General features: G+C 38.8%; 1 protein-coding gene and 1 pseudogene across 2 annotated transcripts in view; one reads left to right on the top strand and one right to left on the bottom strand.

The window, feature by feature from the left end:
• TRIM4 (tripartite motif containing 4) overlaps positions 1–19,722 on the top strand; it is a 423,353-nt gene that overhangs the window by 109,558 nt on the left and 294,073 nt on the right. The window lies entirely within an intron of this gene.
• The window catches only part of LOC132677245 (cytochrome P450 3A12-like), a 124,985-nt pseudogene that overhangs the window by 49,393 nt on the left and 55,870 nt on the right, over positions 1–19,722 (bottom strand). Inside the window, exons 5-8 of the transcript XR_014136330.1 lie at positions 14,586–14,699; positions 14,004–14,092; positions 12,835–12,983; positions 5,133–5,260 (exon numbers count right to left, since the gene is read on the bottom strand). The product of XR_014136330.1 is annotated as a cytochrome P450 3A12-like (transcript). The remainder of the gene's footprint in view (positions 1–5,132; positions 5,261–12,834; positions 12,984–14,003; positions 14,093–14,585; positions 14,700–19,722) is intronic.

The following is a 19,722-nucleotide window of genomic DNA, read 5'->3' as shown; positions in this document are numbered from 1 at the left end:
TTTGTCTTGATCTGGTAATTCCCAAGGCCTATACTATTCTTGGCCAACGGTTCCTGCTTATGCCACCCCCCCACCAACAGATGTGGGTAATTTCATTCAGAAATGGCATTTCTGTCCAATGCACACTGTGTTTAGCGTATCCTCGTAATGTCTTAAAATATTTACCAATAAGTAGCATTCTTCCCCAGGAAAAAATTACACTCTTCTACCTAAAATACAGCTTTTTTTTTTTTTTTTTTTTGAGAGAGAGAGTTTACAATGCTAAGGCTTAATTGTCAGGAAAATTAAATGATCTTTCACCTAAACATAAGGAAACTTATGTGGGAACATTGCATGAACTTAAGAGAACAATATTGGGCTACAGATAAACTCTTGCTATTCAAAGTGTGGCCCATGGACCAGCAGCATCTACTGCATCTGGGAGCTTATTAGAAATGCAGAATCTCAAACCTCACCCTAGAAGTATCAAATCAAAATCTGAGTTTCATGAGATGTGAGGATTTGTGTGCACAACCTAGCTTGAGAGGCCCAGATTATACCTTCCGGAGGTCTCAGCTAATAGATCTGGGGCACAACTCTTCCAATGGATGATCTCAGATATGTACAGAAACTACAACACAGACAAAAAGCTAAAAGGGTGGTGTCTGATCCTAGTCTAATCAACTACATTAAAACATTAAGAGAGGGATGTCTGGGCAGCTCTGTTAGTTAAGCATTTGTCTTTGGCTCAGGTAATGATCTCACATGCGAGTTCAAGCCCCACATCAAGCTTTGTGCTGACAGCTCAGAGCCTGGAACCTGCTTTGGATTCTGTGTCTCCCTCTCTCTCTCTGCCCCTCCCCCACTCACACCGTGTCTCTGTCTCTCTCTCAAAAATAAATAAAAAATTTAAAACAAAAACAGTAGGAGAAAAAATGATCAATAGAAGGACATTGGCCAGCCTGAAATATAGACAAACAGAATCAGTGAGTGGAATTAGCAGTGCTTATTCAAACATGGCCTGAATGTCACCTTCCTTAGTGAATGGTCCCACCCTGAATACAAGTTGGCCTTCCTTTGGATATCTCCTGGCAGAAACTAAGCATGGTTAGGCTCTAATCTATTTGATCAGAACTGTAGTAGGACCTTTAGATATTTAGAGCACTGAAGTTAACATGGCAACTGCCACAGACATGTAATTTACAATTCAAAATAATAAAAAATGAGTGTAAGAAAGGTATACAGAGTTCTGATTTCCTAGACTTACTTTCCGTGATACTTCTGTGGATAAACTCAACTATCAGACTCTTTCCCCTGATTGCCATGAACTCCATGATAATCAAATTTTATAGTTCTGCTGTCTAGTACGGTAACCACTTGCCAGATGTGCCTATTCATATTTAAATTTTAAGTAATTAAATTAAATAACAGACTTAGTTCTTCAGTGACAGTAGTCACATGTCAAGGGCTCATTTAACCACTTGTGTTTAGTGGTTCTGTATTGAAATAGGTATATATAGAATATTTTCTTCACCACAGAAAGTGGTAGAATGAAAGAGATAGATGGATAGAAGGAGATGTATATATAGGTAGAGATATATTTTAGTGGTGTGATGGCATAATCCCATCCTTATTCGCTAGAATCAACTATTAAATATTCAAGAGTTTTATGAGATGGTTGTCAAACCATAGATAGCCTGAAATTAACCATGATGGGAATATTTCTGTCATAGAAACAAATTCCCTGAAGGCTATTTTTTCTTTCAGACACAGAGACCATCATTACATTACTGGTTATGGATAGATATGGAAATGATTATGTTTATCAGTCCTGTGTAAATACATTTGATGTTCTTATATTGGTCCACTGGGAGGAAATAGAAGCAAATAAATATAGTGGCAAGGAGCACTCCTAGATCCCAGATTTTGGTTTCTAAATACTATTCTCACTAAAAGGAAACAGGGCTTCTTGAAGAAATGGCTGATTCCAGGGCTCCATCAGGGGAAACAGAAAAGAACCTGGAATGTCTCACATCAGAAGGCTCAAAAAAAGATATGGGAAAAGGATACAGAATACCCCATGTACTGTAATCGTGGATAGACATCATTATATGTATTTTAAAATCCATAGAATGCACAACACCAAGAGTGAACTATAATGGAAACTATGGATTTTGGGTGGTAATAATGGGTAACTGTAGGGACATTGATTGTAACAAATGTGCCACATAGTAAGGGATTTTGTTAATGGGGGATGCTGTCTGTAGGTGGCAGCAGCGGGAAATATGGGAAAGCTGTGTGCCTTTCACTCAATTTTGCAGTGAACCTAAAACTGCTATAAAAAATAAAGTCTATTAAAAACCTAAAAAAAAAGAAGAAAGAAAAAAAAGAATACACAGGAGATGACTTGAAAAGTCTTCCAGAGGACAAATCTGAGAGAACTGAGGAGCTAAATAAAAAATGACGTAGGAGACTAAATTAGTAATACATGAGATCATACTGACATATATAAATAAATTAATTGAGAGAGAATGAAAAGCTTATTAACAATGAAACATTAACTCATAAACATAGAAGAAATGATGGAATTAGAAAGTCACCATTCTAGAACCATCATGGTAATGATGGTTTCAGTCAAATATCATCCATGGACAATAAAAGCAGTATGTGAAAATTTGAAGAGAATCACAGTATTTACACAGTCAGAAAGGCATCCTGAACAAGTTACTTATTAATTACAAAAAATAAAAAATAAAACTTTACAGGGGTGCCTGGGTGGCTCAGTTGGTTGGGTGGCTGACTGGTTTAGGTCATGATCTCACAGATCGTGAGTTTAAGCCCAACGTCAGGCTTTGTGTGACAGCTCAGACTCTGGAGACTGTTTCGGATTCTGTGTCTCCTTCGCTCTTTGCCCCTCCCTCACTTACACTCTGTCTCTCTCTCTCTCTCTCTCTCTCTCTCTCTCTCAAAAATAAATAAACGTGAAATAAAATAAAATAAAATAAAATAAAATAAAATAAAATAAAAACTTTACAGTATATTAAGCCAGTGAACACAACCTTAACCAAGTGTTCCAAGTTAAGGTCACCAACTCTGGGGCCATGTGTCTCCTGTGTGATGGAGTCTTGATGTGAATTTCCAGATTGAGGTTCAAATTCAGTGGGTCTTGATTAAGCCAGAGGATTGACATTGGAAACAAGTTCCCCAAAGGTTCTGAATTAGGTGATCTACAGAGAACTGACTTTCTTGTCTATGGTTACCCTTTAAACTTTGAACAAAGTTGTGTCTGCGTATTTCTGGAAAGTGCTTCTGCTACTGTTTGTAACTGAACATGTGTCATTCTTTGATTTGCAGAAATTAAATCTGGTAAAAACCTTCCTGCACATCTCAGAGCCACCCCTTGCCTCTGAGTCACCTCATCACTCACCTTCTGACTCTCTCCTTGCTTACCTTTATGGGTGTCTTTTTTTTTTTTTTTTGGAATTCTGGGAGTTAATCATCAGCTGAAGCAAATCTACTTGGTGCTGGAAGCAGAAAGAGAAGTTTCAATGACAAAAAGTTACTTGGGAAGTCAGAAATAAATCAGAGGTGCAGCACTTAACCTCTTTCTTGAAAATATGGCCTCTTTACTTCCAGAAGTCTGACCTGTGTTGTCTGAGTCATCAGTGAACAAAAACATTCAGCTACTGGGGTGCCTGGGTGGCTCAGTCAGTTAAAGGGCTGACTCTTGATCTCAGTTCAGGTCATAATCTCAGGGTCCTCAGGCTCCCCCACCCCGAGTGTGGAGCCTACTCTCTTCCTTTCCCTTCACCTGTCCCCTACTCGTGCTCTCTCTCTCAAAACAAAACAAAACAAAACAAAACAAAACAAAACAAAACTTTCAGCTACAAATCTACGAGAGCAAGATGTTTCCCTGACAGGAATGCAGCCATTGTGTCCCACTGCTTCTTGGTTCTTGCTCCCTCTGATCCTCAGCTTCTCTGGCTTTTGAACACAGCTTCCTGGCCAAAGAATTGTCTGCTCCCTCTCCTCTCATTCCTGCTTGCTCAGGAGAAAGTCTCTGATGCCAGTCCTTTTTAAATCAGCCTTATTTTAATGTTTGGCCACATAGACCAATCCTCTGACCTCTGCAGAGTCCATGGGGAGCTACTGTGTCAGCATCTTCCAATGTCTCACCCTCCCAAAACTCTGCACAATCTTCAGTGACATCCTGGGGTACACAGCCCTGTCTCCCTATTGTACACACATCCTTGTGTGAGCCACCAGGCCTCATGAAGGCAGAGCTGACTTAGCCAGCTTATAGCCTCAGTGCCCAGAGAAGACTCCTGCCCACTCCAGACAATGACAAGCTCAATTTTAACAGAGACTATACTCCACCAGGTAGGTGGCTGATGGTACCTTCCACTGAAGAATGTCTAAAATAAGAGGCTTGGAATTGAAGGGATTCTTTGCAGCATAAGATCTGGGAAATTTACTATGAGGAAAATGATTTTACACAGTAATTTTTACCCTTTGACAAATAGTTGAAGGGAAATGGTAGTTTTTCTCTCACCAAATTTTATGCAGTGACACACTAATTGCCATGCTTATTATTAAATTTTAAACATTCTTTCTCTTGGCAATTTGCAGCAACTTTTGATGGAACTGGAGGGTATTATGCTAAATGAAATAAGTCAGGCAGAGAAAGACAGATACCATATGCTTTCACTTATATATGGATCTTGAGAAACTTAACAGAAGACCATGGGGGAGGGGAAGGGGGAAAAGTTACAGGCAGGGAAGGAGGGAAACCATAAGAGACTCTTAAGGAATGAGAACAAACTGAGGGTTGATGGGGGGTGGGGGAGAGGGGAAAGTCGGTGATGGGCATGGAGGAGGGCACCTGTTGGGATGAGCACTGGGTGTTGTATGGAAACCAATTTGACAATAAATTGTATTTAAAAAAAATAAAAATTCTTTCTGTGGCTCATTTTCTTATCTCCTTCCTTAATCTCCACCTTTTTCATTCTTTCTAAAATGTTAGAACTCTCCTGTTCTAAACCCTACGGTTCTCTACCTACCATAAAACATACATAGAAGTGCACACGTGAGATGTACACAACTCAATAAAAAATCAAGAGCGAACACCCGCGTGTAACCACTACTGGATTTACCTTTTGTTTATTTTTGAGGCGACTTTCCTTCATCTTTTTTACAGATTTTGTGAAAAAATCAGTAACCCTTTTTGGACATAGCCAGATATTTAAGAGTTCAAAAATTGGGGTAAGGAATGGGAAGAGTACTGTAAGGAAAAAGAACAATGGAAAGCACAGTGAAAATGCAAAATTTACCTGGAATAATTATAACTTTCCCTTCAATCAGAAGAGTAAAAGACACCAGGAGTCATTGAAACCAGGAGTCATTCCCTCTATGACCTCAAGCCAATCGCTGAGCCAGGACAAATCACACACAGGAACCACCACTACAGCAGTGAGATCAGTGCCCTCTTCCTTATCTCTGGGTAACTAGAGGAACAGGATGACATTCTTGGATCTGTTAGATTTTTATTTTTGGACCGGAGTCTCTGGACAAACAAACTATAATATGATACTTTAATCATGCTTTTTAAGCAAGTGTTGTCATGTTGCAAATAATACATAGCATTCAGTTCAATCACAATGGAATAAAATTATAAATTGAGAATGCAAACAACATTGGTAAACCCAAAAATATGTGGACCTTAAACATTATATTACTATATAGCCAGTGGGTCATAGAAGAAATAAAAAGGGCACTAAGGAATTACTTGGAGATTACAAAAATGAAGTCATGATATACCAAAACTCATGTGATGTAGCAATAGCAGTGACCAGGAAGAAGTTTACTGTTATATATGACTACATTTAAAAACAACCAATATCTCCACATTGCTACAAAAGGCCATATTTCATTCTTTCTCATTGCCACATAGTATTTCATTGTGTATATAAACCACAATTTCGTAGCAACGTGGATGGAACTGGAGAGTGTGATGCTAAGTGAAATAAGCCATACAGAGAAAGACAGACACCATATGGTTTCACTCTTATGTGGATCCTGAGAAACTTAACAGAAACCCATGGGGGAGGGGAAGGAAAAAAAAAAAAAAAAAGAGGTTAGAGTGGGAGAGAGCCAAAGCATAAGAGACTGTTAAAAACTGAGAACAAACTGAGGGTTGATGGGGGGTGGGAGGGAGGGCAGGGTGGGAGGGAGGGCAGGGTGGGTGATGGGTATTGAGGAGGGCACCTTTTGGGATGAGCACTGGGTGTTGTATGGAAACCAATTTGACAATAAATTTCATATATTAAAAAAAAAAACAAAAAAAACCACAAAAAACAAAAAAAAAATAAATAAAAACAACCAATATCTCAGGGTGCCAGACTGGCTCAGTTGGTAGAGCTTGCAACACTTGACCTTGGGGCTGTGAGTTTGAACCCCATGTTGGGTATAGTGATTACTTAAAAATAAAAAAAAAATGTAAAAAAAAACAAAAAAAAACAAAAAAAGGAACCAAGATCTCAAATCAATGATTCAACTTTCTATCATAAACATGCCCCCAAAACAAGAGCAAACTAAACCCAAAGCAAGTAGAAGAAAGCACTTAATAGAGACAAGAGCAGAAACTTATGAAATGGAGAATAAAAAAACAATAGAAAAATCAATGAAGCCAAAGCTCATTATTTCAAAGACACTTAGCTAGACAGGTGAGCAAAAAGGAGAGAAGATTCAAATTACTATTATCATAAATGAGAGAGAGATTACTGCAGAAATTACAAAAATAAAAAGGACTAAAAAGGAATACCATGAACAACTGTATGCCAATAATTAGATGACTCAGATGAAATGAAAAAATTTCTAGAAAAACACAAACTAGAAAGTGACAAATAAAAAAAACAGGCAACCTGAAAGAAAAATAAAAAGATTGAACTGGTAGTGAATAAACTATGCACAAAATGAATCTCAGCTCCAGGTGAGTTCTAGCAAATATTTAAAGTAGAATCAACACCAATTTTGCACAAATTCTTCAAAAAACGGAAGAGGTAGGAACATTTCCAAACTCATTCTATGAGGCCAGTATTACTCTGATACTAAAACCAGAGAAAGATATCACAGAGGAAGAAAACTACAAACCAGCATATCTTATGACATGGATACACATATCCTCATCGAAATATTAGCAATCTGAACCCAGCAACATACCAAAAGAAGGATACACTATAACTAAGAGGTTATGCAAGGTTACATAATACAGTATAACAACAAAACATTAAAAAAATTTTTAAGTGTTTATTTACTTCTGAGAGAGAGAGAGAGACAGACAGAGACAGAGACAGAGAGACAGAGCACAAGCAGGGGAGGGACAGAGAGAGAGGGAGACACAGAATCCGAAGCAGGCTCCAGGCTCTGAGCTGTCAGCACAGAGCCCAATGCAGGGCTCGAACTCCCCAACTGTGAGATCATGACCTGAGCCAAAGTTGGACACTTAACTGACTGAGCCACCTAGGTGACCCACAAAACCTTTTTTAAAAACTACACGGTCATCTCAATACATGCAGAAAAAGAATTTGACAAAAATGCAACACCATTTAGCAATAAAAACACTTAACAAACTAGAAATAGTAAAGGAATATTCTTAACCTGATAAAGGGCACCTATGAAAAGCTCATAGCTAACACCATACTTAACAGATATAGTTGGGACACTTTCCCCTAATATTAAACAAAATAAAGATGTTTCTATTGCCTCTTCTATTCAGCACTGTACTAGAAGTTCTAGCCAGGAAAGATAGGCAAAACAAACAACAAACGAACAGAAACAAAACTGTTCATAGAGGAAATAAAGAAGTAAAAGCATCTTTATTATTAGATAACATGATGTTGTTGGGGCACCCAGATGGCTCAGTCGGTTAAGCGTCTGACTTGTGATTTCAGCTCAGGTCATGATCTCACAGTTTGTGGGTTTGAGCCCCACGTCGGGCTCTGAGCTGACAACATGGAAACTGCTTGCAATTATCTCTCTCCTTTGTCTCTGCCCCTCCCCATGCTCACACTCTCACCCTCTCTCTCAAAGTAAGTAAACATTTAAAAAAGATAAAATGATGTTGTTACATCCACATTGTTGCAAAAAGCAGGATTTCATTCTTTTTGATCACTGAATAATATTCGTGTGTGTGTGTGTGTGTGTGTGTGTGTGTGTGTGTGTGTGTGTGTACTACCTCTTCTTTATCCATTCATCAGTTAATGGGCATTTGGGTTCTTTCCATGATTCTATGATTTGGCTATTTTTTTTTCAACGTTTTTTTTTTTTTTTTTTTTGTATTTATTTTTGGGACAGAGAGAGACAGAGCATGAACGGGGGAGGGGCAGAGAGAGAGGGAGACACAGAATCGGAAACAGGCTCCAGGCTCCGAGCCATCAGCCCAGAGCCTGACGCGGGGCTCGAACTCACGGACCGCGAGATCGTGACCTGGCTGAAGTCGGACGCTTAACCGACTGCGCCACCCAGGCGCCCCTGATTTGGCTATTTTTGATAGCATTGCTATAAACATTGGGTTGCCTGTACCCCTGTGTCAGCATTTTTGTATTCTTTGGATAAATACCTAGTAGTGCAAATGCTGGGTCAGAAGGTAGTTCTATTTTTAACTTTTTGAGGAACCTCCATACTGTTCTCCAGAGTGGCTGTACCAGTTTTCATTCCCAACAGTGCAAGAGGGTTCCCCTTTTTCCACATCTTTGCCAACACCTGTTGTTTCCTGAGGTGTTAATTTTAGCCATTCTGAGAGATGTGAGATGATATCTCATTGTGGTTTGGATTTGTATCTTCCTGATAATGAGTGATGTTAAGCATCTTTTCATGTGTCTGTTAGCCATCTGGATGTCTTCCTCAGAAAAGTGTCTATTCATGTCTTCTGATCATTTCTTCACTGGATTATTTGCCTTTGGGGTGTTGAGTCTGAAAAGTTCTTCATAGATTTTGGATACTAACCCATTTATCCTGTATGTCATTTACAAATATTTTCTCCTATTCCATTGGTTGCCTTTTAGTTTTGCTGATTATTTCCTTCACAGTGCAGAAGCTTTTTATCTTGATGAAGTCCCAATAGTTCATTTTTGCTTTCGTTTCCTTTGCTTTCAGAGACATGTCTAATGAGAAGTTGCCATGGCTGAGGTCAAAGAGGTTGCTGCTGGTTTTCTCCTCCAGGATCTTGATGGTTTCCTGTCTTACATTTAAGTCTTTCATCCATTTTGAATTTATTTTTGTGTATAGTGTAAGAAAATGGTCCAAATTCATTCTTCTGCATATCACTGGAGTGTATTAGGCTAAGTGAAATAAGTCAGTCAGAGAAAGACAAATATATGATTTCACTCCTAGGTGGAATTTAAGAAACACAACAGATGAACATAGGGGAAGGGAAGGAAAAATAAGATAAAAGCAGAAAGGGAGGCAAACCATAAGAGACTTTTAAAATCAGAGAACAAACTGGGGTTTTCTGGACGGGGGGTGGGGGGGTGGTGGTGACATGGGTCTAATGGGTGATTGGGTTTAGGAGGGCCTTTGTTGGGATAAGCACTGGGTGTTATATGTAAGTCATGGGTCACTAGATTCTACTCCTGAAACCAATACTACACTATATGTTAACTAACTTGATTTAAATTAAAAAGACATAACATGATGTCATACATAGAAAATCTGAAAGAATGCATTAAAAGCTATTGGAATTAATACACCGGTTTAGGGATGTCTGGGTGGCTCAGTCAGTTAAGTTTCTGACCCTTGGTTTTGGCTCAGGTCATGACCTCATGGTCCATGAGTTCAAGCCCTGCATCAGGCTCTGCGCTGACAGCGTGGAACCTCCTTGGGATTTCTCTCTCCCTCTCTCTTTCCCTCTCCTCAACTCATGCTGTCCCTGTCTCTCTCAAAACAAACAAACAAACAAACAAATCAATCAATCAATAACTTAAAAAATACACTGGTTTAGCAGGGTTTCAGGATACCAGATCAATATACAAAAATCTATATATTTCTATACACTGCAAAAAAAAATCCAAAAATGAAATTAGGAATTTTACTCCATTTACAATAACATCAAGAAGGGCAAAATACTTAGGGATAGGTTTAACAAAAGAAGTGCAAAACTTATACTCTGAAAACCACAAATATTGCTGAAATAAAGAAGATTTAAGTGGGAAAAGATCCAAAGATCATGGATTAGAACTTAATAGTGCCAAGATGGCAATACTCCTCAAGTTGATTTACAGATGAATGCATTCCATATCAGAATCCTAGCTGTCTTCTTTGTAAAAAAAAATGACATACTGAATTTAAAATTCCTATGGAATTGTAGGGGACCCAGAACAGTTGAAACAATCTTGAAAAAAAAAAAAAGAATAAAGTTGTAGAATTCAGGCTTCCAATTTCAAAACTTATCATGAACCATAATGATCAAGGCAATGTGGTACAGGCATAAGCACAGACATAAAGTTCAATGGAATTGAATTTAGAGTCCAAAATTATACCCATGTGTTTATGGTCAATTGATTTTGACAAGGTTTCCAAGATCACTCAATAGAGAAAAATTGTCTTTCAATAAATGGTGCTGGGACAAGAGAGGATGGCCACATGCAAAAAAAAAAAAAAAAAAAAAAAAATGAAGTCGGACTCTTACCTCATACCACATATAAAAGGAAATTCAAAATGGATCAAAGATCTAAACCTAAAAGCAAAAACTTTATAACCCTTAGAAGAAAACCAAGGGATATACCTTCATGATCTGAGCTTTCGCAGTAAATTCTAAGATATGACACCAAAAACACAGAAATAAAAGGAAAAATACATAAACTGTACATCATCAAAATTAAACATTTTGTGCTACAGGAAAATACTGTGAAGAAAGTGAAAAGACAACTACAGTTTGAGAGATAAATTTGCAAATCATATATTTGATAAGGGACTTTTATTTAGAAGATACAGAGAATTCTTACAACTCAAAAACAAAAGATGAACAACTGAGCTATAAATGGGCAAAAAATTGAATACACATTTATCTAAAGAAGTTACAAAATAGCCAACAAGCATATAAAAAGTTACTCAACCTCACTAGCCATTAGAGAAGCGCAAAACAAAACCAGAATAAGATACTCTTTCACACCCATTAAGGTGACCATCATCAAAACAGTAGACAAGTGTAAACCACATGTTGGCAAGGATGGTCAGAAACTAGAACCTTCATACCTTCTGGTGAGAATGTAAATGGTGTAGCTATTGTGGAAAACAGTTTGGCAGTTCCTTATTAAGTTAAACACACTTATTTTACCTTAGCATATAGCAAGTTACTACATACCTTAACAATTCCACCCCTGAGTAATTAAAAAAAGGTTCAAAACAGGTATTTAAACAAAAACTTATATGAATGTTTACAGCAGCACTATTCACAATACCCAGGAGTTGTAAACATCCCAAATGTCCATCAAGTGATGGAAGGATAAACAAAATACAGTATGCCCATACAATGGAATCTTATTCTGCCATAAAAAGAAAGAAAGTGGGACTCCTGGTAGCTCAGTCAGTTAAACATCTGACTCTTGATTTCAGTTTAGGTCATGATCCCAGGGACGCAGGATCGAGCCCTGAGTCAGGATCTGTGCTCCCTCCTTAAAAGTCTCTCCCTTCCTCTCTCCTCTCCCCCAGGCATGCGTTCTCTCTGTCTCTCTCTCTAAAATAAAATTAAAAAGAGAAAAGAAGTAATGATGTATGATACAACAAGGATGAACCTTGAAAACATTATGCTAATAAAAGCCAGCCAGAAGATCACATATTATATAACTCTCTGTATGAAGTGTCCAGAAGAGGCAAATCTATTAAAACAGAAAGTAGGTTAGTGGTCTCTTAGGGTTAAGAATTGTGGGATGTGATACTAAAATACTACAGGATTTCTGAGTGGATGATATTCTAACCATGGACTGCAGTAAAATTTGCACAAATCTTTGAAAGCACCTAAACCATTTTTCAGTTCATTGAGTTATAATAAACATAATGGTACTATGTAAGTTGAGGTATACTGCATAATTACTTGACGTACATATATAAAGAGATGGTTACCACAGTAAGGTTAGTAACATCCATTTTCTCATATAGTTACAAAAAATTTTTTTTCTGTTATGATGAGAACTTCCAGAACCTACTTTCTTAGCAATTTACAAATACTGCATACATATTTGTATGCATACAGCCTATTTGTAAACCATACAGCAGTGTTAGCTATAGTCATTACGTAGTATATTATCAGCCCAGTACTTATCTACCTTGTAAGTGAAAGTTTATACCTTTGCTCACTTTCATTCAATTCCTACCCCCTCACCCCTACCTCTGGTAACCACAAATCTGATCTCCTTGACTGGTTCTTGGTTGTTGTTGTTTTATATATATATATATATATATATATATACACACACACACACACACACACACACACACACACACACACACACTTAATTGAGCTCATTCAGTATTTGTCTTTCTCTAGCTGACTCTTTTCACTTACAGTAATGCCCTCAGGATCCATCCATGTTGTCTAAAAACAAGATTTCCTTCCATTTCTGTGGCTCAATAAGATTCCATCGAATATACATACCATATTTTCTTTATTCATTCCATGGTCAGTGAACAATGAGGCCATAAAAATTGAATTGTACACTTTAAAGGGGGACTTATAAGTTATGTGAAGTCATATTTCAATAAAATTGTAAAAAGGTAGGAAGGGAAGAGGTGATGGAGGAAGGAATGAAGGGAAGAAAAAGTAAGAGAGGGGGAAAAAGAAAAAAACAATAGTGCACGTACTTAAGGATAATAAAAATGGATCAAGGAATTCAAATTTTAAGAGCTTCTTGGCATTTTCCACAAAGAGATCTTGTGGGTTGTTGAGGTAATCAATATTCACTCCAAATGATGTGCTAGTAATCACATCCATGCTGTAGGCTCCCAAAATACTGAGTACAGATGAAAGACATGGGTATGTAAAATCAGCACCTCTTTATCATTCTCATCCAACACATGCAGCAAGAAGTACATGTATATTCTGATGTCCAGAGAAGAGCCACACTTTCAGAACCACCTGCTGGATCATCTGAAGAGTCTATATACAATCACTCTACTCATGAAGTGCTCATGAAGTGTCAGTGATGCAGTTGGTCCTGTGCTAAGGGTGATGGTGACACTATGGCAAGTTAGACACACCTCTGAGCTCCATGAGCTCAGTCATGGAGGGATAGAGACCTAAAGTCAGACAAATTACAGTAGTGTGTTTTGAGCATGGACAATAGAAGCCAGATAAGCACTGTGTCTGGGCAGAGTAAATGGTGGAATAATTAAACCTTCCTTCCTAGAGGAGTCAAGAAAGGTGAAACTGATCTGGACCCTCTCTTACTACAGTATCTATGCTCAGAGCTGATTCCTCTTCAGCACTTTACAGAAGAGCAACACCATATTCTGTGCTGCCAGGAATGTTATCCCTTCTTCTTTACCCCCTGCTAAGGCTCCTGAAAGACCCTCTCTTCCTCAACTCTAGCAATCTGAGCTTGCCCTAAGGACACACTCATATTTGGAAAATGTAAGAACTCGTTGAAAAATACATATTAAATCACTCCAAAATTGATTTATAGGTTGCCATAGCTAAGTGATCACATGCCACTAGTTTTCCCAGGACAGTCTCAATTTATATATATATATATATCCTTAATTGTATTTTTGTCTTCCAGAGTATCCAAGGTGACAATCAAGCAGATAAATTAATCCTGCTTCATGTACACAAAAGAAGACCCTCTCTCTCCTGACCTCCCTGCCTTTTGAGGGGTGCTACCTCTTCTTGGGTGGCCCACTGGACTTGTAGCACCATATGCCTACTTCTGTTTATTCACTGCACTAACTCAACAGTGGGAGTTTGGCTCTGTGTCAGCAGCTGGAAAGTGTCATGACAGAGCCAGAAGCCCAGCAGGTGCAGCTCTACTTACTCTTTCAAGGTGACAGGATTGCCTTTCTCTGCCTCCTTCCTCAGGTTCCTGACCAACACGTCTCCATACTGGCCAATGATGGGGAACATCTACACACAAATACAACACCACCTGATTTAAATTTTTTTTTCAACGTTTTTTTATTTATTTTTGGGACAGAGAGAGACAGAGCATGAACGGGGGAGGGTCAGAGAGAGAGGGAGACACAGAATCGGAAACAGGCTCCAGGCTCCGAGCCATCAGCCCAGAGCCTGACGCGGGGCTCGAACTCACAGACCGCGAGATCGTGACCTGGCTGAAGTCGGACGCTTAACCGACTGCGCCACCCAGGCGCCCCAACACCACCTGATTTAAATCCAAGAATGAAGACCTAAAATTACACAGCTTTCATAAGCATGAAGCAGTAGAGACATCTAATAACAAATCTTACATGTCTCTTCCAGGACATGAAGCTAAAAGACCATTTTTGGGAAACCCAAATTTAGCAGACTGAGATAGTCCTTAAGAGATGGACTATGATCTTAGTTTCTATCTGTTCCCAGGTGAATTCTTTAACTTCCTAAATGAAAGCTCTTTTCTTACCTCCTTGAGCTTTCCACTGCTGAAGGCTGGAGACAGCACTGTTCGTATTCTTTTCCATTGTTCATCCTCAGACATACTAATGGCATTTTTCATAAGTCCCAATGGACCAAAAGACTAGAGTCAAAGCAAAACACATTTTTCCCTACATAAGTTTTGGGTATCTCCGCACATTAGAAAATTTGTTAAATAGGCATAAATTACTCACCAAATATTTAGCGACTCTCTACTTAGCAGCAAGCCTAATGTCAGATACTCAATAGATATTCATCTCAAATGCCTAGTTTCCTGTGAAGCTGAAGGACACATCCAGCTACCTGATGTGCTCTCCACCCTTTATATTCCAATCTCCTTTTTAACTAAATATGGAACGGGAAAATTTGGCAGGGAAACTACCCCTCCAGGGGAATACACAGGATTAACACCTAGTTCATTCTCCTAATCTATGCAGAATAGAATTGGATTGGTAGAAGATAGACAGATAGCCCTGGCAAGCTGCATGTTGCCTCAGACCAGTTCTGTCTTACATATATCTACAGCAAGAGAAAAATCACAAACAGATGTCTTCATAAGGTCATTTAAAAAAATAGTAGTTACCACTAAAAAGATTAGGAATCTATTTGCCATTTCTGAGGAAATGATGCAGTTACATGGAACTCCTTTCCCTGAACTTTCCCCAAAAGGTCAGAAGGAAAAAGAGAGAGAATTCTGTTTCTAAGTTTGGGACTGGCCTATCAAGCCAACGAGCTTGAATCTTTCTTTCATCTTCCAAAACTGTATTTTGTTTATACAGATATCTCTAACACCCATTCATATTAAAAACTCACAAACTAGGAACAGAGGACACCATCCTCAATAATAATGAGCATTGAAAAACTCTACACCTAACCTCATCTCAATGATGAATGGCTGGAGAGATCATGGAAGATGGCAGCGTAGGAGGACGCTGGGCTCACCTCGTCCTGCTGATCACTTAGATTCCACCCACATCTGCCTAAATAACCCAGAAAACCACCAGAAGACTAGCAGAACAGACTCTCTGGTGCCAAGCGTAGATGAGAGGCCCACAGAAGAGAGTAGGAAGGGCGGAGAGGCCGTGTGTGCTACACGGACTGGTGGGAGGGAGCCCGTGCTGTGGTGGGCAGCCTGCCCAGCAACACAGAGCCCCCGAAGTCTGGCTTGCAAAAACAGAGGGGCCAGACTCTGTGAGTTCTGACAGCCAGTGGGACTTAACATCTGGAATGCCAAAAGTCAACAGCTCTGCCCTCAGAGAGTGGGGAGGGTGAGAGGACGCCAGGAGGGAGAATTGTTGAGCCCCGAAGACAGAGCTCAGCTTGGCGGGGGAACAAAGGCACTGGCAAGCGCCATTTCCCTCTCCCATTCCCCAGTCAAAATTCCAAAGGAACTAGTTCCCATCACTGAATTTGCTTGCACCGCACAAATGCCCAATGCTGTGCTTCTGTGGATCCATCCCTCTGACAGGCCTGCCTCCCTCCTGGTGCTGCAGAGCCCCTCCTGCAGGGGACCACCAATGGCAAAGCAAGCTAAGCCTACCCCTCCTGCCACTGTGCATCTTGCGGATCCACCCCAGCTAACACGCCCTTGGCAAGATCCCATCGAAGCAGCACCACAAGCCTGGCAGTGTGCAAGCAGCCTAGACAGGGGCCACACCACTCCATAGTGAGTCCTGCCACTGGGAGAGGGGAAGGTACACACCAGTCTGACTGTGGCCCCAGTGGTGGGTTGGGGGCAGACATCGGGTCTGACTGTGGCCCCGCCCACCAACACAAGTTACTCCAGACAGCACAGGGGAAGTGCCCTGCAGTTTGGAGCTACCACCGGGATCACCCAAAATGATGAAACGGAAGAATCCCCCCCAAAAGGAACTCCAGGAAGTAGCGACAGGTAATGAATTGATGAAAAACGATTTAAGCAACATAATGGAACAACAATTTAGAATAATAGTCATAAAATTAATCACTGGGCTTGAAAAAAGCATAGAGGACAGCAGAGAATCTATTGCTACAGAGATCAAGGGACTATGCTATATCAATAAGATTTGTTTGTTTGTCTTAAATCTGGTTATTTTTAAAATTTATTTATTTATTTTGAGAGAGAAAGAGTATACATGTGAGTGAGGGTGGGACAGAGAGAGAGGGAGACAGAGAATTCCAAGCAGGCTCTGCACTGTTAGCATGGAGCCCAATGTGGGGCTCTGTCTCATAAACTGTGAGATCTTGACCTGAGCTGAAATCAAGAGTCAGACACTTAACCGACTGAGCCACCTGGGCGCCCTTCTAAGATGTTTTATGTAAGCTTCCTGGTAACTACAAAGCAAAAACCTAGAGTAGATACAGAAAAAATAAAGAGAAAAAATTCAAAGCATACCACTATAAAAAAAAAATACCATGAAATCACAGAGGAAGACAGGGAGAAAGAATAATTCATCTATGAAACACCTGAATTACTGAAATGACAATAGTAAATCCTAACCTGTTAAAAATTACTTTAAGTGTAAATGGAGTGATGAATGGACAAAGAAAATGGAATATTACTAAGCCTTAAAAAGGAAGGAAATCTTGCCATTTCCAACAGCATGGGTGGACCTGGACAACATGGACAAGATGACAAGAGAACTAAGCCAGACACAGAAGGACAGGTATAGCATGATCTCACTTATAAGTGGAATCTAGAAAAATAAAGTCAAGCTCAATAACAGAAGGTAGAATGGTAGTTATCAGAGGCTGGGGAGGAGGGTAAAGGGCAGATTTTAATCAAATGGCACAAACTTTCAGTTAAAAGATGGAGACCAAATATACTGCACGGTGATCATAATTATTACTGCTGTACTATATACTTGAAATTGGCTTAAAAAGTAGTTCTTACATGTTCTTACCACACACACACACACACACACACAAAGCAACTCTGGATGGTGACAGATATGTTAATTTATTTGCCATAATCACTTCAAAAATATATATATATATATAAAGTAAAATACCACACTTAAATATGTACAGTTTTTGTTGTAAAAATATATATCTAAATTTTTAAATGGTGAAAGACTGAATATTTCCTCCTAACATCAGGAACAAGGCAAAAATGTTCACTCTCACCACTCTTATTTAACATTGTAGTAGAAATCCTAGCTAGTGCAATAAAACAAAACAAAGAAATAAAAGGCATACAGGCTGGAAAGATAAAAATAGGAATGTCCCTGTTTCAGGTGATGTATCGTCAATGTAGAAAAACTTGGGGCACCAGGATATCTCAGTTGGTTAAGTGTCCGACTTCAGCTCAGGTCATGATCTTGTAGTTCATGAGTTCAAATCCCACATCGGGCTCTGTGCTGGCAGCTCAGAGCCTGGAGCCTGCTTCAGATTCTGTGTCTCCTCTCTCTGCCCCTCCCTTGCTTGTGCTCTGTGTGTGTGTGTCTCTCTCTCTCAAAAATAAATAAACGTCAAAAAAATTTTTTAAAGAAAATCTTGAGGAATATAAAAAAGAACACTTCTGCATCTAATAAATGGGCCAAGCTAGGTTGTAGGAAACAAGATCAACACCCAAAAATCAACCACATTTCTATACAATTATAGGAATATGTCAAAACACATTAAAAATACAAAATAATTATAATCACTCAAAGAAGATGAAATACTTTAGATGTATATTTAACAAAACATGTATATTTTTCTTGTGCTGAGAGCTACACATTGGTGAAAAGAATCAAAGAATACCTAAATAAACAAATACTGCATTCACGCATTGAGAGATATGATATCGTAAAGATATAGATTTTCTACAAATTGATCTATAGGTTTAAATTAATTCTTATCAAAATCTCAGAAAATTTTTTGTAAACATAGATAAGCTGATTCTAAATTTGTATGGAAAGGCAAAGGAGTTAGAATCCTTAAAGTAGTTCTAAAAAAATTATAAACCTGGGGCGCCTGAGTGGCTCAGTCAGTTAAGCATCGGACTTCAGCTCAGGTCATGATCTCACAGTTTGTGAGTTCGAGCCCCGCATCGGGCTCTGTGCTGACCACTCAGAGCCTGGAGCCTGCTTCGGATTCTGTGTCTCCCTCTGTCTGTGCCCACTCCCCCCCCCCCCCCCCGCTTGCACTATCTCTCACTCTATCTCAAAAATAAGTAAACATTTATAATAATAATAATAATAATAATAATAAAACTTAGGGTGCCTGACTGGGTTCAGTCAGTGGAGTATGCATCTCTTGATCTCAAGGTTGTGAGTTTGAGCCCCATGTTGGATGTAGAAATTACTTAAAAATGCAATCCTTAAAAAATAAATAAATAAGATGGGAGGAATCACTGGACATGATGTCCAGGAGTACTATATGGCTACAATAATCAAGATAGCCTGACACCAGTGGAGGTATAGTTACAGAGAGCAATGAACAGAACAGAGAATGAGAAATAGACACACACACACACACACATAGGCCAAACTGATTTTTGATGATTTAATGATAATCAATGCAAAAGCAATTAAATGGAGGAACTACAGTCTTTTCTCAAGTGGTGCTGGAGCAAACAGATATCTATAAGTCAAAAACAAACAAAACCAAAAAGAAAGAGCTTTGACCTGAACTTTACATCTTACAATTAACACCAAAAAATCAAACCAAAGTGGGTAATAGAATTATATGTAAAACATAAAATTATGTAAGATTTACATTATATATGTAAAACATAAAACTACATAAAACTATACATGTAAATGTAAAACATAAAATTAAATACTTGGAGAAAATCCTTGGGACTTAGGACTAGGTGAAGAGTTTTCTTTTTTTTTTTTTTTAAATGAAAAAACCTACTTTTAATTCAGGAGAAATATAGGAGTTTGAAAAATTAAAGGCTAATCAGGTAAAATACCATTGATAAAATTTTCATCACAAGTATAACTTTTATCTGGTATTATGGATTCAAATATGATAACAGTATGCAGATTACTACTGTTAATAACAAAATGTATACCAGTAAACGATTCTGTAAAAATATCCCTAACAAGAGAGACATCATTGGGATGGAATATGCAAAAATGCAAACCTTTGAAGAACTCACTTACTAACCTAGTTCACACAAATATATTCTGGACTTGAACTTAAAAACAAATAGGCCT

Source organism: Panthera onca, chromosome E3, assembly GCF_046562875.1.
Source record: "Panthera onca isolate mPanOnc1 chromosome E3, mPanOnc1 haplotype 2, whole genome shotgun sequence".
In the NCBI taxonomy this organism is placed as follows: domain Eukaryota; kingdom Metazoa; phylum Chordata; class Mammalia; order Carnivora; family Felidae; genus Panthera; species Panthera onca.
The sequence above is the reverse complement of the archived record's forward strand: the minus strand, read 5'-3'. Positions and strand labels throughout refer to the sequence as shown.